Source organism: Hemitrygon akajei, chromosome 2, assembly GCF_048418815.1.
Source record: "Hemitrygon akajei chromosome 2, sHemAka1.3, whole genome shotgun sequence".
Taxonomy (NCBI): Eukaryota; Metazoa; Chordata; class Chondrichthyes; order Myliobatiformes; family Dasyatidae; genus Hemitrygon; species Hemitrygon akajei.
The window spans coordinates 112,131,732-112,147,220 of record NC_133125.1 but is presented as its reverse complement, the minus strand read 5'-3'; positions in this window follow the sequence as shown (position 1 = coordinate 112,147,220).

The following is a 15,489-nucleotide window of genomic DNA, read 5'->3' as shown; positions in this document are numbered from 1 at the left end:
TCGTTCAAAATTTTCTTGTCACCCTTGAAATAGCCCTCTGCAGATCATACCTGGTTTTCTGGTACCGACGTGGGTTGCCACACTTGAATGCCACAGATCTAGCCTTCAGCAGACAATGTACCTCCTGGTTCATCCACGGCTTTTGGTTTGGGAATGTACAGTAAGTCTTTGTGGGCACACACTCATCCACATGGGTTTTATTGAAGTCGGTGACAACTGCAGCATACTCATCCAGTTTCAAAGATGAATCCTTGAATACGGTCTGGTGCACCGATTCAAAGCAGTCCTGTAGACGCTCCTGTGCTTCCCTTGTCCAAACCTTCTTGGTCCTCACTACTGGTGCTGCAGTCTCCAGTCTCTACCTATACTCAGGGAGTAGAAGTACAGCCAGGTGATCAGACTTCCCGAAGCGAGGGCGTGGAATAGCATGGTAGTTATTCTTGCTGGTGGTATAAAAATGGTACAGTGTGTTGTTTCCTCTGGTATTGCAATTATTACAATATAAAAGCAAGGATGTAATGTTGAGATTTGCTAAGGCATTGGTCAGACAGCACTTGGTGTATTGACAGCATTTTTGGGACCCTTATTTAAGAAAGGATGTGCTAGGATTGGAGAGGGTCCAGAGGAAGTTCACAAGAATGATTCCAGAAATGTATAAGAAGCAATTGATGGCTCTGCATTTATACTAACTGGAGTTTAGAAGAATGAGGGAGGATCTTGTTGAAACCTAACGAAACCTAACAAATATTGAAAGACCAAGATAGAGTGGGTTGGACAGGATGTTTCCTATAGTGGATGAGTGTAAGATTAGAGGGCAGAGTCTCAGATAGAGGGATGTCCATTTAGAACAGAGATGAGGAGGAATTTCTTTAGCCAGAGATTGGTGCATTGTGGAATTTGTTGCCACAGATGGCTGTGTTTAAAGCAGAGTTTGATAGGTTCTTGATTAGTCAGGAGATCAAAGGCTACAGAGAGAAGGCAGAAGAAAAGGATTGAGAGGGATAATAAATCAGCCATGATGGAATGGCAAAGCAGTCTCAATGGGCCAAATAGCCTTATTCTTCTTCTATATCTTATGGTCTAAATTAAGTTTCTGGATAATCCTCTCATGTTATCCTCTTTCTTTGTGTAGATGTGTATGTGTGTGTACATAGTGGTTCTGGAATTGACTGATCAGTTTCTTTTAACGTACATGAATACAGCCCAACTGCATCAGAGCAACACACACAAAATGCTGGAAGAACTCAGCAGTTTGAGCAGTATCTATGGAGAGGAATAACAGTTGATTTTTTGGGGCTGAAACCACCTTCTCCAGGTACGAATTGTTATTTCAATAACAGCAACACCAATCGTTTCGAAGTACAGTAAGTATGACACATCCAGTATCTCATTACCCCGTTAAATACTGAAGCAAAGTTGCTCTCCAATATTTCTCCAATCCCTTTGCCAAATCTTATGGATTTGGTGTTTAACAATAATGATAGAGTGCAGATAATCCTACTGTAGAGAACACCAATCCTAAAATTACAACTGTTCACTTGATTAACAAACACAAAATGCTGGAGAAACTCTGCAGGTATGTTTATTGCTCTGGATTTCCAGCACCACATATCGATATCAGATCTTGGGTCACTACAAGACCAAATGTGTTTCAACACTGTGCAAATACCTTAACTTAGCCTTGACCTATTCCAAGACATTGATAACTTAAAATAATTTGTTATTGGTTCTTCACTACAGATAAAAATTTCCATCATGTCCTAAAGAAAAATCACTCCCACGTAGCTCTGATCTGTAATTTTCCTCAGCTGTTGGTTCTAATAAGTATCTATCAGCTAGATTTCAATTTCAACCAGCCACTTTAGGTCACATGATTAACCCAGAGTCCGGAGAGCTCCGGTTGCTGGGCCACCTGTAGCATTTTTTATTTACATAAAATTATTGTTTATGCATATTATTAATCATTCAAACTATATGATTATACTCCACAATTTGACTAAATTACACTCTTTTTCCCTTCAAGAGCAGATCTAAATACCCTAAAAGCCACCAAGAAGTTTAACATGTGAGTGAGCAATATTGAAACTAAAACTAGACTGATTGTTAATTCTGACACTTAAAAGTTAATTTCTAGTTGCCTTGTTATTTCATTGATTGATATATTATTTTCAGTTTTTTGTCAATTTCATTTTAGCTTTCTCCCAAAAAGAGAATGCACTTGGTTTAGATCAGATTGTCAACCAGCAATATAACTAAGTATTGCAGTGAGTGGATAACATAAGAGTCTGAGGAAATTACAATACCTGCTACAACATTAAATAGGAGAGGGGAGCAAAGGTCTCATAAGATATATTACAAATGTTTGAAGGATTAGATTTTTGTCAAAGTAATAATGAAAACACAGCACGTCGCATTAATAGGTATGTTATAATGCTACATTATCAAATATTGAAGGCAATATTAAAAGCTTAATCATCTGCATTATTAAAATTAATTTATTCAGTAATTAATGTCCACAACATAATTTCTTTAAAACTCCAGTACAACATAGAGTTGTTGGGGAGGGAGTAAAGTGATACAAAGTTCAAAGTAAATATTATCAAAGTATGTATACCATATACAACCTTGAGATTTGTTTTCTTGCAGGGGCCCACAGGATAATAAAGAAGTACAATAGAATCCTCGAGAAACAATGCATAACAAAGACCGACAAACATCCAATGTGCAAAAGAGGACAAATCAGGCAAGTAATAACATGAGCCTTAGAAACCCCAAAATGAGTCCACAGGCTGTGGAACTAGTTCAGGCTGAGATGAGTGAAGTCGATCCAGGAGCCCAATACATGCAGGGCAACATCAGTCCCTAAACCTGGTGGCATGGGACCCAAGGCTCCTGCACCTCCCATCCAATGGTAATATCGAGAAGAGAGGGAGATGGGTCAAATGCAAGCAAATGGGATGGGCTCAGGTAGGGATCTTGGTATGGATTAGGTGGCTAAACACTGATTCATTTTCTGCTCTTTCATCTGGTAGATGCAATGGGTGGCAGAAATTCCTAGCAAACATGTTTGCAGATTACAAAGTTACCTTTTACATGTTGATCATTTTAGCAGAATTAAATAATGACCTGGAATTCTTACTACAGATAAATCTATCTTCCATCTGTGTGAATTTTCCAATGACTGTTTTATCAATGTCTGCTATTTTCTGGTAACAAGTCACTATCCATGGAGACATGCAAGGTGTTGTCTCTTTTACAACATTGTATTTCTCAAATAAAAAAACACAAATTCTCTTCACCATTGAGGGAATCCACTGAGATTTGTAGGTTGGTATTGGAGTTGTCATGACAAAGTTCAAAATAAATTTTATTATCAAAGTATATATATGTCTCCATATATAACAACCCTGAGATTCAACATGAGCATACTCAGCAAATCTATAGAATAGTAACTATAACAGAATCATTGAAAGATCAACCAGAGTGCAGAAGACAACAATCTGTGCAATTGCAAATATAAATAAATAGCAATCAAAAACAAGATAATGAAGTAGGAGTCCTTGAAAGTTGGAGCATTTCAATGATTGGGGAAAGTGAAGATGAGTGTAGTTAACCCCTTTTATTCAGTAGCCTGATGGTTGAGGGGTAGTAACTGTTCTTGAGCCTGGTGGTGTGAGTCCTGAGGCTCGTGTACCTTCTACCTGATGGCAGCAGCAAGAAAAGAGCATGGCCTGGGTAGTATGATAAAGATTCATGTAGATTATTTTCACAGATCATTCTAATAGCAGCGGTTCAATTTTTCCATAGTGTTGCTATAGAGTACTGAAAGTTTTCTGTTCAACCTTACTTGTTTAAGTATAGGTTATTAAAGGATAACACTTTTTAAATTTCTCTTTAATAAACATTTTTTAAAAAGATAAGCAATCACTATTTGCTGTTACTAAGTGAACAGTTTAAATAGATAGAGGGGGTTGGGGGGAAGGAGTAACTAGAATAGTTGATCAACTTAACTGCTGGGGAAAAAGGAAGTTTTAAGATAGCATTAAGTTTTTATTGTAATAGCCCTGTAATGCTTTCCATATGGGAGCTTTTGGAAAAGCCAGTTTGAAGAGTAGTCGACACACTCTCTGGTTGTTCAAAGCATGGTATTTTTATACATTTTAAAAATGAAGTAATATATTCAGCAATATTCAAACATTCAGCGATTGTCTTTTTCACCAACCCATGCAAAGAAGGTGATTAATCAGTTGTGCCTAACATCTCCATTGCTGCATGATCCTAATATTTTCTGAATAAGATTCACTCATTGCAAATCTTTAATGTTTTACCCAAAAGAATGTAGTCATTCAGTCACTGACAGCAGAACGATAAATAAGCTAATAAAAGCCTTCCAGGCTGTAACCAAACTGGGAAACAATTTATTTTAAAAGTTCATGAATGAACTGAACAGGACAAGTTTGATTTGGGACAGATTACTGAACATCAGGTATGGTACAAGTTTGAAGGAAATGCTACAGAATTGCACATTTTGTAGAATCTATGATGCACTCAAAGGTGGATGTTCTGTGGAAAAAGTAATTTCAAACACCATTTAACATTGTCCGGACTTTAGGGACAGTGATCAAGTAATCACAGAATTGGCACCATTACCCAAGTTAAGTTCAGTGCGATAACAAGATGAGGCCTAGTTCAACAACATCTTGAGAGAATGACATAATCTCAAGGGGATTGTCATCAATGTGGTAGCACACAAAATTGGGCTAGTGAGTGCAGATATATACATATCTACTATAATTGTGGAACTAAGAGACACCTATCAGCAGTCGGCTTGGTGGCAATGCAAGGCAGTGGCATTTTCAAGCAACCAAATCGTTAAAAAAAAATTTTGAGGATATCAAGCATCATAATCATGAACTAGGTGAAGATGATGGTGACCAAGATGGATCAAGTAAATTGGCCACAGTCAGTTAGAATTCCACTGGATCATTCCATTAGGTATATGTTAAAGAAAAGCAAATTCCAATAGGCATTGATATTATTGATGTATATCAGTGATGTGTGAACTGGAATTTATGCCACATTGGCCAGACAGTACAGTAAAGCTCACAGTCCTTCATCTTCTTTCATATCTACACTGGGAGTGAATCAAGGGTATGAAAAAACTGTGAGGTTAGAATGAGAATTAGTGAAATGAAGTAAAACACTTTTATTTTGATTGGTCATAGACAGAACAGTCTATCAAAGGTAAAGATAAATAAACAAGAAATCAAGACCATGAAAATGCCATTTCTATCATCTACATTTGTTAACCTCCTCAAAATGTTTCATGACAAGGTTGGAAGCATCAAGATATGGAAGCCAAGATACACCTGAAAGAAAATGCTACTTTCTGGTTCTTCAATTATCCAAAAATATAGTACAGAGACAAATGTTGAGGTGAAGAGAGACAAGAGTTCTAAAACTCAAGCAAATCACTCTTGATTCTAAAAAAAGAGATGAGCAAATATCTTCCCATATATTAAAGATGTAGTTATGAACTCAAGAGTTTAAGAAAGTTCAAACCATTATAAGATAAATACTTACCATCAGATTATTGCCATATAATGGACTTCCACATAGTATAGCATCAGCTCAGTGCACTTTCTAGAGGATATTGGACAGTTTTATCGAAGTTCTACCCAGTGCAACCCGCTACCTGAATAACATCCTGATATCTGTTGTTGGACTGTGACTGAATCACAGGAGACTGAAGCTGGTGGACATAAAGAGTCTTTATTTACCACAAACAGTTTTCCTGGAAAAATAACTTCTCTTCTCCCCACACTCAACAGTGCAATGTTTTATCATTTTTAAAAACAAGGACAAAAATAAATGATTAATTACAGTTTTGCCGATTTTGCAGAATGAGTATTTAAAATGGAGGCATCACAAAAGGCTATCAAGAAGGCAAATGGGATGTTGGCCTTCATTGCTAGAGGGATTGAATTTAAGAGCAGGGAGGTCATGCTGCAACTGTATAGGATACTGGGGAGGCTGCACCTGGAGTACTGTGTGCAGTTCGTGTCTCCTTACTTGAGGAAGGATATACTGGCTTTGGAGGCAGTACAAAGGAGGTTCACTAGGTTGATTCCACAGATGAAGGGGTTAGGCTATGAGGAGAAACTGAGTCGCCTGGGACTGTACTCCCTGGAATTCAGAAGAATGAGAGGAGATCTTATAGAAACATATGAAATTATGAAGGGGATAGATAAGATAGAGTCAAGTAAGTTGTTTCCACTGATAGGTGAGACTAGAACTCGAAGACACAGCCTCAAGATTCGGGTGAGTAGATTTAGGATGGAGGTGAGGAGGAGCTGCTTTTCCCAGAGGGTGGTGAATCTGTGGAATTCTCTGCCCAAGGAAGCAGTAAATATATTTCAGACAAGGCTGGATAGGTTTTTGCATTGTAGGAGAATTAAGGGTTATGGGGAAAAGGCAGGTAGGTGGAGATGAGTCCATGGCCAGATCAACCATGATCTTAGTGAATGGCGGAACAGGCTTGATGGGCCGGATGGCCTACTCCTGCTCCTATTTCTTATATTCTTATGTTCTCTCAGCTATCAACACCTCTTTGAATATTCAACTATCAGTGGCCAGTCCAATGGGTTCTGAGCACAAAACACCAGCACCCAAATATACCACTGCTGTTACAGTGTTGAGAGTTGATCCCCTGGATCTGCAAACAACCATAAAGTTAAGAGTCAAATTTAATATCCTGAACTGTATATTAAGTAGTTTAAGTATATTAATTGGCATGTTATGATGTGCTCTATTTTTCTACTCACTCCTTTTTTAGGTTGCTATTTTGGGGTGATTTTTGAATCAGGGAGTCCTGCAGATAATGAACACTAAGCTCAACTGAAACATGCCTTTTGCTTTTGTATTTTATAATCTGTGTTTTCCTTCATTTTTTTTTGTTGCTGTTTGCACGATTTGTTTTTTTTTACCTGTGGGTGGGCAAGGGAGCGGGTTGATATTTTTTCTTTCTTTTAACAGGTTCTATCGCTCTTCTTTATTTAGTGGCAATCTCAGGGTTGTAGTAATCAAACATACTTTGATTAAAATGTACTTTGAATCCTTTGAAGGATGTCTTTAACAATGTGTTAACACAGGAGATGCCACTTAATGCTCTCTCTGATCTCATCCCGAGGGTTTCAATAAGGGTCAATTACATGAGTATTCATTACAGTCTTCCCCAGTGTAGTTAGAAAAGTACAGAATCAGATTGTTCCGCCCAATGATTAGTTTCAATTACCTTAATCAGTGAAACTCTTAATCAGTGTACAAACTGCGTATACAATCAGTGTATAAACCTAATCAGTGTACAAACTCACAAAAGCTGCAACCTCCGAAACAAGTTTCTTCTTGTTCACTTGAAATGTGCTTTTGAGAAGTTTTAGACTATTCGGTTTTAGATATCCCTTTAAAAGCAGTTTGACTTTTAAAGTAATATCCTCATTTTAATTGACTACTGCATGTTATTTAGAAAGTACTGGCAGTCTGCACCAAGAGTAATGGACTCTGCAATTTTCTTCTGATCTCCCAAGGCAATCTCTTGTTGTGGAATAGGTAACAACATCCTGCACCAGCCTGCTTTCTTCAGGTTCTTTATAGTGGCAGTTTACAGCATGTTATTACCTAGTATTTGTCTGAACACTAATATGAACAGATCCCAGTGGTTCCAATTTGATAGCATTTCATATATCCCCCAGAACCATTCTACTGAGATATTTCAAGCATTTGGAAGCTGATTCTGCCACCACAATAACCCTGCCAAACTAAAGGCATGGAAAACAAAAACAACGCGTTTTGTTGTAAATGGCAATAAGCCATTTTTTCTTCACTAACCACTTGCAGTTGGAGTTGCAAAGACCATAATGCCATCAGATGTAGGAGCAGAACTAGGCCATTTGGCCTATCACATTTGCTCTGCCATTTCATCATGGCTGATCCATTTTTCCTCTCAGGCCCAATCTCCCACCTTCTCTCTGTATGCAGTACTGCCTTCCTGGACATTCAATCTCACTGCAGATATAAACCACCCAGTCCACGAGAGGTGACTTCGAAGGCATGCTAGGACAGGCACGTCCCTATCTCACCAGGGTATGAGGTCACCAGCTATGCTCACCTGGTTTAGCCCGCTTGTCGAAGTGGTGTGGTGGCTGTCACATGCAAACGTCTACATTGAGCCACAGGTGAGAGCCAAGTGTCCGGTGGGGACCATAGGTGAGTGATCTGCTCTGAATGGTTAAGCCCTTTAACTCGAGGTGCTACCCCTCACCAGACATCCCATGAGTGAAGAATACCAACATGCCAAAAGCCTTCTTCACCAGCCTATGACTCAATTTTCAGGGAACCATATACCTAAACTCCAATGCCTCTCAATTCTACAACACTCTCCAGTGCTGTACCTTTCGCTGCATTTACCATCCTGCTTTCAAATGGTTAAGATGGTTAAGAGTTATCACAAGCACAAGAAAATCTGCAGATGCCAGAAATCCAAAGTAACACACACAAAATGCTGGAGGAACTCTGCAGGCCAGGCAGCATCTATGGACAAGAGTAAATGTTTTGAGAGTAAATGTTTCATCAGGACTCAAGAAGAGTCTCGGCCCAAAACATTACTGTTTACTCTTTTCCAGTGATACTGCCTGGTCTGCAGCATTTTGTGTGTGTTGCTTTGGTTAAGAGAGATATTCTTTGGGCTATTTAAAAGGAGTGATTTGGAGCAAAAGAAAGGACACTCAACGCCATCATGCTTGGTGATGGTACAGACGTCAGCGTTTATAGCCTCCTGGATGAATTATAAATCAGCACTGATCCATCCAAGGAAGTAATATAAAAATCCTCCACTTGCTTTTGAACATCTGAATATCTCAATAAGAAATATAAGATAAACTACTGGATTTTAATTAAGAAGTTAATGAATCTACAGATTTAATAAGAAAAATTATTTTTGAAATAAAAACATGTGCCAAAAAACTAGCAGAGGTCTTTTCAGTTTGAAGCAGAGAATGCAAATATTAATGGCTTCAGGTGGAGAGTTGTTAAGAATGCAATTAATTTACTTGCCAATTTCCCAGTATACATCATGAATAAACTTGTAAAACTTGCCAGTGCTACACTGAAATACAGTGACAAAGAAATTAAATTTTTACTCCTAAGCAAACCACCATCTTGAAGGATATAGAGTATCCTTCAGCAGATATTTGAGTTTGAGGACATGATTATTTGCTTTTGCTTTTCACATTCCAGGATGTTGATTATTTTCCTGTTCATCAACATACTAATTAACACTTGACACATCTTCAAGGGCTGAATTGTTACTCTGGGCACAAAAGCCTACTGTGTTTGTGATGATGTTTGAGAAGAAAGGTGAAGATCAATAAATTGGTAGTATTATATCCTGAGATTTCTACAGAATACATTTAAAATGTTTTTCTTGATGAATAGCATGGAACAGCAGATTAAATATATGCCATGACAATTGTTATGGAAAGGAAGCTCCAGAAACAAAATCTGACTAGTTTGAAAATTGAGGGATTTATATGAGGTAATTACCTTTGCAAAGATCTGAAGATGTAATGGTATCTGTAGCAAATTTTTTCCACTAAATGATTGCTAGTATAATGTTGTGGGTTACGTTTAACACTTAGACATCAGTCCAGGGAAGAACCTGGCATCTACAGTTCAGTCTACTACTGTAACAACCAGAGAACCAGACACAGATGAGATTCACAGTTAGCTGTGTATTTTCCAAGAAATTAACAGGACCCAGAGGAAGGGTCCTAGGCTCATGTGTTCATCAGTAAGAGTGACTATTAAAATGGAACCATTTAATGTTTTCAAACATTTAGTACAAAAACATTTAAGCAGCTATGACATGGAGCTCTACACATTCATCCACTAGAGGGCACTGAAAACAATAGGATAACAACCCAAAGCTGCTGCAGGAGCCTAACCTGCAGATTCTTATAGTGAGTATGTGCCAGTTTTCCTAGTGTGAAAATGATATCATTTATATACTAATCTGTAATTCTCATACACAGTACATATTTTCATATATATATTGTACATGCTAAATGGAAGTGATCGATTGAAGCAGTATTGACCTAGTGAGGATAAAAATGGAACTGAAAATCAAAGCTATTTCTATTTTGCACACTTATAACTGGTCACTTTCAGAGCTCAAAGCTTAGTTATTTTTGTGACAGGTAAAGGAAAGCAGCATTTGGAGAATGGCCATCTGCCCTGGAAAAAGATCTGGGAAATATACATCCTAAATTATTTCACATAAATTTTATATAAAAGGACAGGTTAAAATTATAAATATTAAAATGTACATAAATATTCATTTATTCAATATAGTGAGAGCAGAAAAGTCACTTAACACTTCAAATAAAAACCATAAAGATCGACTTCTCTAAATAGTTTTCAGTGTCACACAACTGCACACAGAAAACATATACCATAAAGTCAGATGTTATAAAAATGGTCATTACTAGTTCAAAGGCTGAGGTGTTGATCAATTTGAAGTAAAACTACATCATAAGATGCTGGCAGAAAAGAAAAACAGCAGACAATTTAAAGATGCAGTATAGACTGAATTACCGAAGTCAACATGCAAAAAGAAATTCACAGCTCCATTTAACATAGATTACATTTACTACAAGCAAGCAACACACACAAAATGCTGGTGGAACACAGCAGGCCAGGCATCATCTATAGGGAGAAGCACTGTCGACGTTTCGGGCCAAGACCTTTCATCAGGACTCTTCGCCCTGTCCTGACGAAGGGTCTCGGCCAGAAACGTCAACAGTGCTTCTCCTATCGATGCTGCCTGGCCTGCTGTGTTCCACCAGCATTTTGTGTGTGTTGCTTGAATTTCCAGCATCTGCAGATTTCCTCATGTTTACATGTACTACATACTGTAATGAAACATTAGATTACATTTTGTAATGCACATAGTATTCATTCATTTCTTTTCCAATAGATCTATAAGCACTTTGTTGTTTAATTGATCATCTACTTATGGCAATGCACAATTTTTTATAATATGGTAATATATGTCAAACTTCATGGTGAAATGACACTGCCGCAGACTAATTTGTATTCCCAGTAATTTTGGTCTAGCTGTATTTCGAGAAAGTCTTTACTTATGGGTGAGGATGCACAGATGCCCATTCAATTACTAAATATTTAACTTTTTCATGGCATACAGGGATAAGTATTGTTATTTTGCATATAAAATTTTAAGAGCTAAATGTCATAATACTCATATTTTCATACAATGGTGGATGCAAACAAAGTTCATTTTCTCACATTTTTATCATGAACATGGCAATTAAGAGCAGTATTCAGTTACTCAGTCCCTCAGTCCCACTCCATCATTTTATAAGAAATGAATGGTCTGTTATGTGCTGTTCGAAATAAGATTGTGGCTTTTCTAATAGTGACTTGAAACACAAGAGGCCATGGATGGCAGAACTTGGAGCAAAATAAAAATACCGTGGATCAGGTAGAGAGAAATTTACAGATCTGTAGAGGTGACATTTTGGGTAAATGCTCTTCATGTGGACTGAGAGTAGAGGGGAGATAGCCAATATAAAGAGGTAGAGGGAGGGGTATGATAAGAGATGGTAGCAATAAGTGAATCCATGTGAAGAGGGGTGATAGGCGGATGTAGGAGGGAAAGATGGAGTCTCAACTTTTCCGTCCTGGCTGCTATAAACTAACCTTAGGTATAGCTGTGTGTGTTGGGATAACATGGAGGATGCTAATAATAGATTCAATTATGTTAATAAGCATGTATGAGAGGACAGACGACAGAGACAAAAAGAGAGAATGGAATTGCTTTGAGAATCAGTAGAAACTCAATATTCTCCTTCTGTGTATTAAAGAGATATGACAAACATGAACCCCAAGCACTCATATTGAAAGACACCCACTAATTAATATATTTTCCACCTCAGTAAGACCATAAAACTTAGGAGCAGAATTCGGGTATTTGGTCCTTCGAGTAATCTCCACGATTCAATCACAACTGGTTTATTTTACCATCTCACTAACATTCTCTTGTCTTCTCCCCGTAACCTATAATACCCTTACTAATTTATCAACACCCACTTTAAGTATATCCAGTATCTTGGGTTCCACAGATTCAGCATTCCCTAGCTAAAGAAATCGCTCCTCATCTCTATTCAAAGTGAGCTTCTTTTATTCTGAGTTTGTGCCCTCTGGTCCTAGATTCTCCCATTACTGGTAATCATAGAAACATACAAAACCTACAGCACAATACAGGCCCTTTGGCCCACAAAGTTGTGCCAAACATGTCCCTACCTTAGAAATTACTAGGCTTACCCACAGCCCTCTATTTTTCTAAGCTCCATGTACCTATCCAAAAGCCTCTTAAAAGACCCTATCGTATCCACCTCCACCACCATTGCTGGCAGCCCATTCCACGCATTCACCACTCTCTGAGTAAAAAACTTACCCCTGACATCTCTTCTGTACCTACTCCCCAGCACCTTAAACCTGTGTCCTTTTGTGGCAACCATTTCAGCCCTAGGAAAAAGCCTCTGACTATCCACACGATCAATGCCTCTCATCATCTTGTACACTTCTATCAGGTCACCTCTCATCTTCCGTCACTCCAAGGAGAAAAGGCTGAGTTCACTCAATCTATTCCCGTAAGGCATGCTCCCCAATCCAGGCAACATCCTTGTAAATCTCCTCTGCACCCTTTCTGTGGCTTCCACGTCCTTCCTATAGTGAGGCGACCAGAACTGAGCACAGTACTCCAAGTGGGGTCTGACCAGGACCCTATATAGCTGTAACATTACCTCTCGGCTCTTAAACTCAATCCCATGATTGATGAAGGCCAATACGCCATACACCTTCTTAACCACTGAGTCAACCTGTGCAGCTGCTTTGAGCATCCTATGGACTCAGACCCCAAGATCCCTCTGATCCTCCACACTACCAAGAGTCTTGCCATTCATCTTTCCACATCCACTTTATCTAGGCCTTTCAATATTCAGTAGCTTTCAATGAGATGTTCCCTCATTCTTCTAAACTCCAGCAAGAACAGGCCTAGAGCCATCATTCTCTCACCAACATCAGCAAATACTTCCTTAGATATGGGACCCAAAACTGCTCATTATACTCGAAAGACCATCTGTCCAACGCCTTGTAAAGCCTCAGCATGGCAGCCTTGCTTTTTTATTGTAATCTTCTTGAAATGAATGCTAATATTGCATTTGCCTCCTTTATACTGACTCATTCTGTAAATTAACTTTCAGAGAATTCTGCACTATGACTCCCAAATCCCTCTGTACTTATCATTTCTGAATCTCCCCACTTCAGAAAATAGTCTGTGCTTTTCTTCCTTCTACAAATGCATAACCATACACTTCCCTACACTGTATTCAGTCCACCACTCCTTTGCCCATTCTCTCAACCTTCTGCAGACTCCCTGTGTGAGGGTCACTAGTGAACTCAAATGCAGGAATCACAGAGACTTCGGCAATTCAAACAAAACTGAAGATGTATTACTGAAATTAACCAGAAAAACCATCAAGAGCTCAGGCAAACTATACCAAATCCTGATGAACTATAATCACTCATGATACACAGAAGAACTCGGTCAGAGTTTCACCAGACAAGGAACCACAGTGACTAAGCAAAGAGGGGTTGGTATACCCCCCTGAAAAACACACTGGAGCACATAGGAACTCAGGACCAATCAGACAACAGAGGTGTCCAGATGAAGCAATAGCCCCCAAAGACAACAACTATAATACAAGACGTTGAAAATCCTGTGCTAATTAAATTATCCCAAATGGAATAAAAGTGTTAAATACAAGGAGAGCTTAACAATCCCCATGATACGAAATGAGACACCTGAAGAACAAAGTGAAAAAACAGAGCTAGTCCAAAGACAAACAATTAGACATAAAGGTAAACAATCCAAGCAACACTGCATACCCACAAGATTACAATGAGAAAATACAGTCCACATACTAACTGAAAACAAACTTTTTTTAAAATTACCCCTGGTTGTGACACCCTGCTTCCTCAATATTACCAGCCCACCACCTATTTTTCTATCGTCCATAGACTTGGACATGATTCCATCAATTCCATCACCCAGACACAAAATGCTGAAGGAACTCAGCAGGTCAGGCAGTATCTATGGAAATGAGTAAGGAGTCAATGTTTCGGGACGAGACCTTTTATCAAGACTGGACAGGAAGAAGGAAGAAGACAAAATAAGAAGGTGGGGTGAAGGGGAGGAGAAAATCTACAAGATGAAACGTGAAGCCAGTTGAGGGGGAAAGTAGGTGGGTGAGGGAGGGGTGATGAAGTGAGAAGCTGGGAGGTGACAGGTGAATAAGACAAAGGACTGAAGAAGAAGTAATCTGACAAGAGGGGAGAGTGGACCATGGAGAAAGGGAAGGAGAAGGGGCACCAGAGATAGGTAGTTAAGGAGAAGAGAAGGGACAAGAGGGCAGCCAGAAAGGGGAATGGAAAATGAGAGTTGGTGAAGAGGAAGAAGTTAGCAGAAGTTAGAAAAATCAATGTTCATGCTGTAAGGTCAGAGGCTACATGACAGAATATGAGATGTTGCTCCTCCAATCTGAGAGTGGTCTCATTGTGCCAGTAGAGGAGGACACGGACCTACATGTTGGAATGGGAATCGAAATTAGAATTAAAATGGTTGGCCACCAGGAAATCATGCTTGCTATGGACAGTGCTCAACAACATAGTCTCCCAATCTACTTCAGGTCTCAGCGATTCAGAGGAGGCTGCATTGGGAGGCACCAGCTGCAGTAGATGACCCAACAGACTTGCAGGTGAAGTGTTGCCTCACCTGGAAGAACTGTTTGGGTCCATGAATGGTGCTGGAGGGAGGAGGTGAATGGGCAGGTGCAGCACTTGTTTGCAGGGTTAAGGTCCAAGAGGGGAATCAGAGGAGAGGGACGAATGGACAAGGGAATGATCCCTGCAGAAGATGGAGAGTGGGGGTGGGGGAAAGGTGTAGGCAAAGATGTGTCTCATGGTAGGATTCCATGGCCACTGTTAGGTTCTGCTCAAGATGGTTCAGATAAGGACTTCAGTGGGGCAACCTACAAATAAAGACTGATAAACATTCACACCAATGTATGGAGAAACTTCTTCCTTACACCAAGTCAGGGAGTAGTGGCTAGCATCATTTTAATAAATCATCCTGCTTTATATTTATCCTGATGCCTCAGCTAACAGTGCAGAATCTCCCGATGTAATAACCCTGATATGGATGCTATGATTTTAGCATGAAAGCTCATATTGCTGCTTTGATGATAATAGAAATTGCTCTAGAAATCCAACAACCATCAGATAATTGAACCATTGGCCCATGTAACCTCTAATGGATGAGTGGGGTTAGAATGTCATTAATCGTGATCCAGC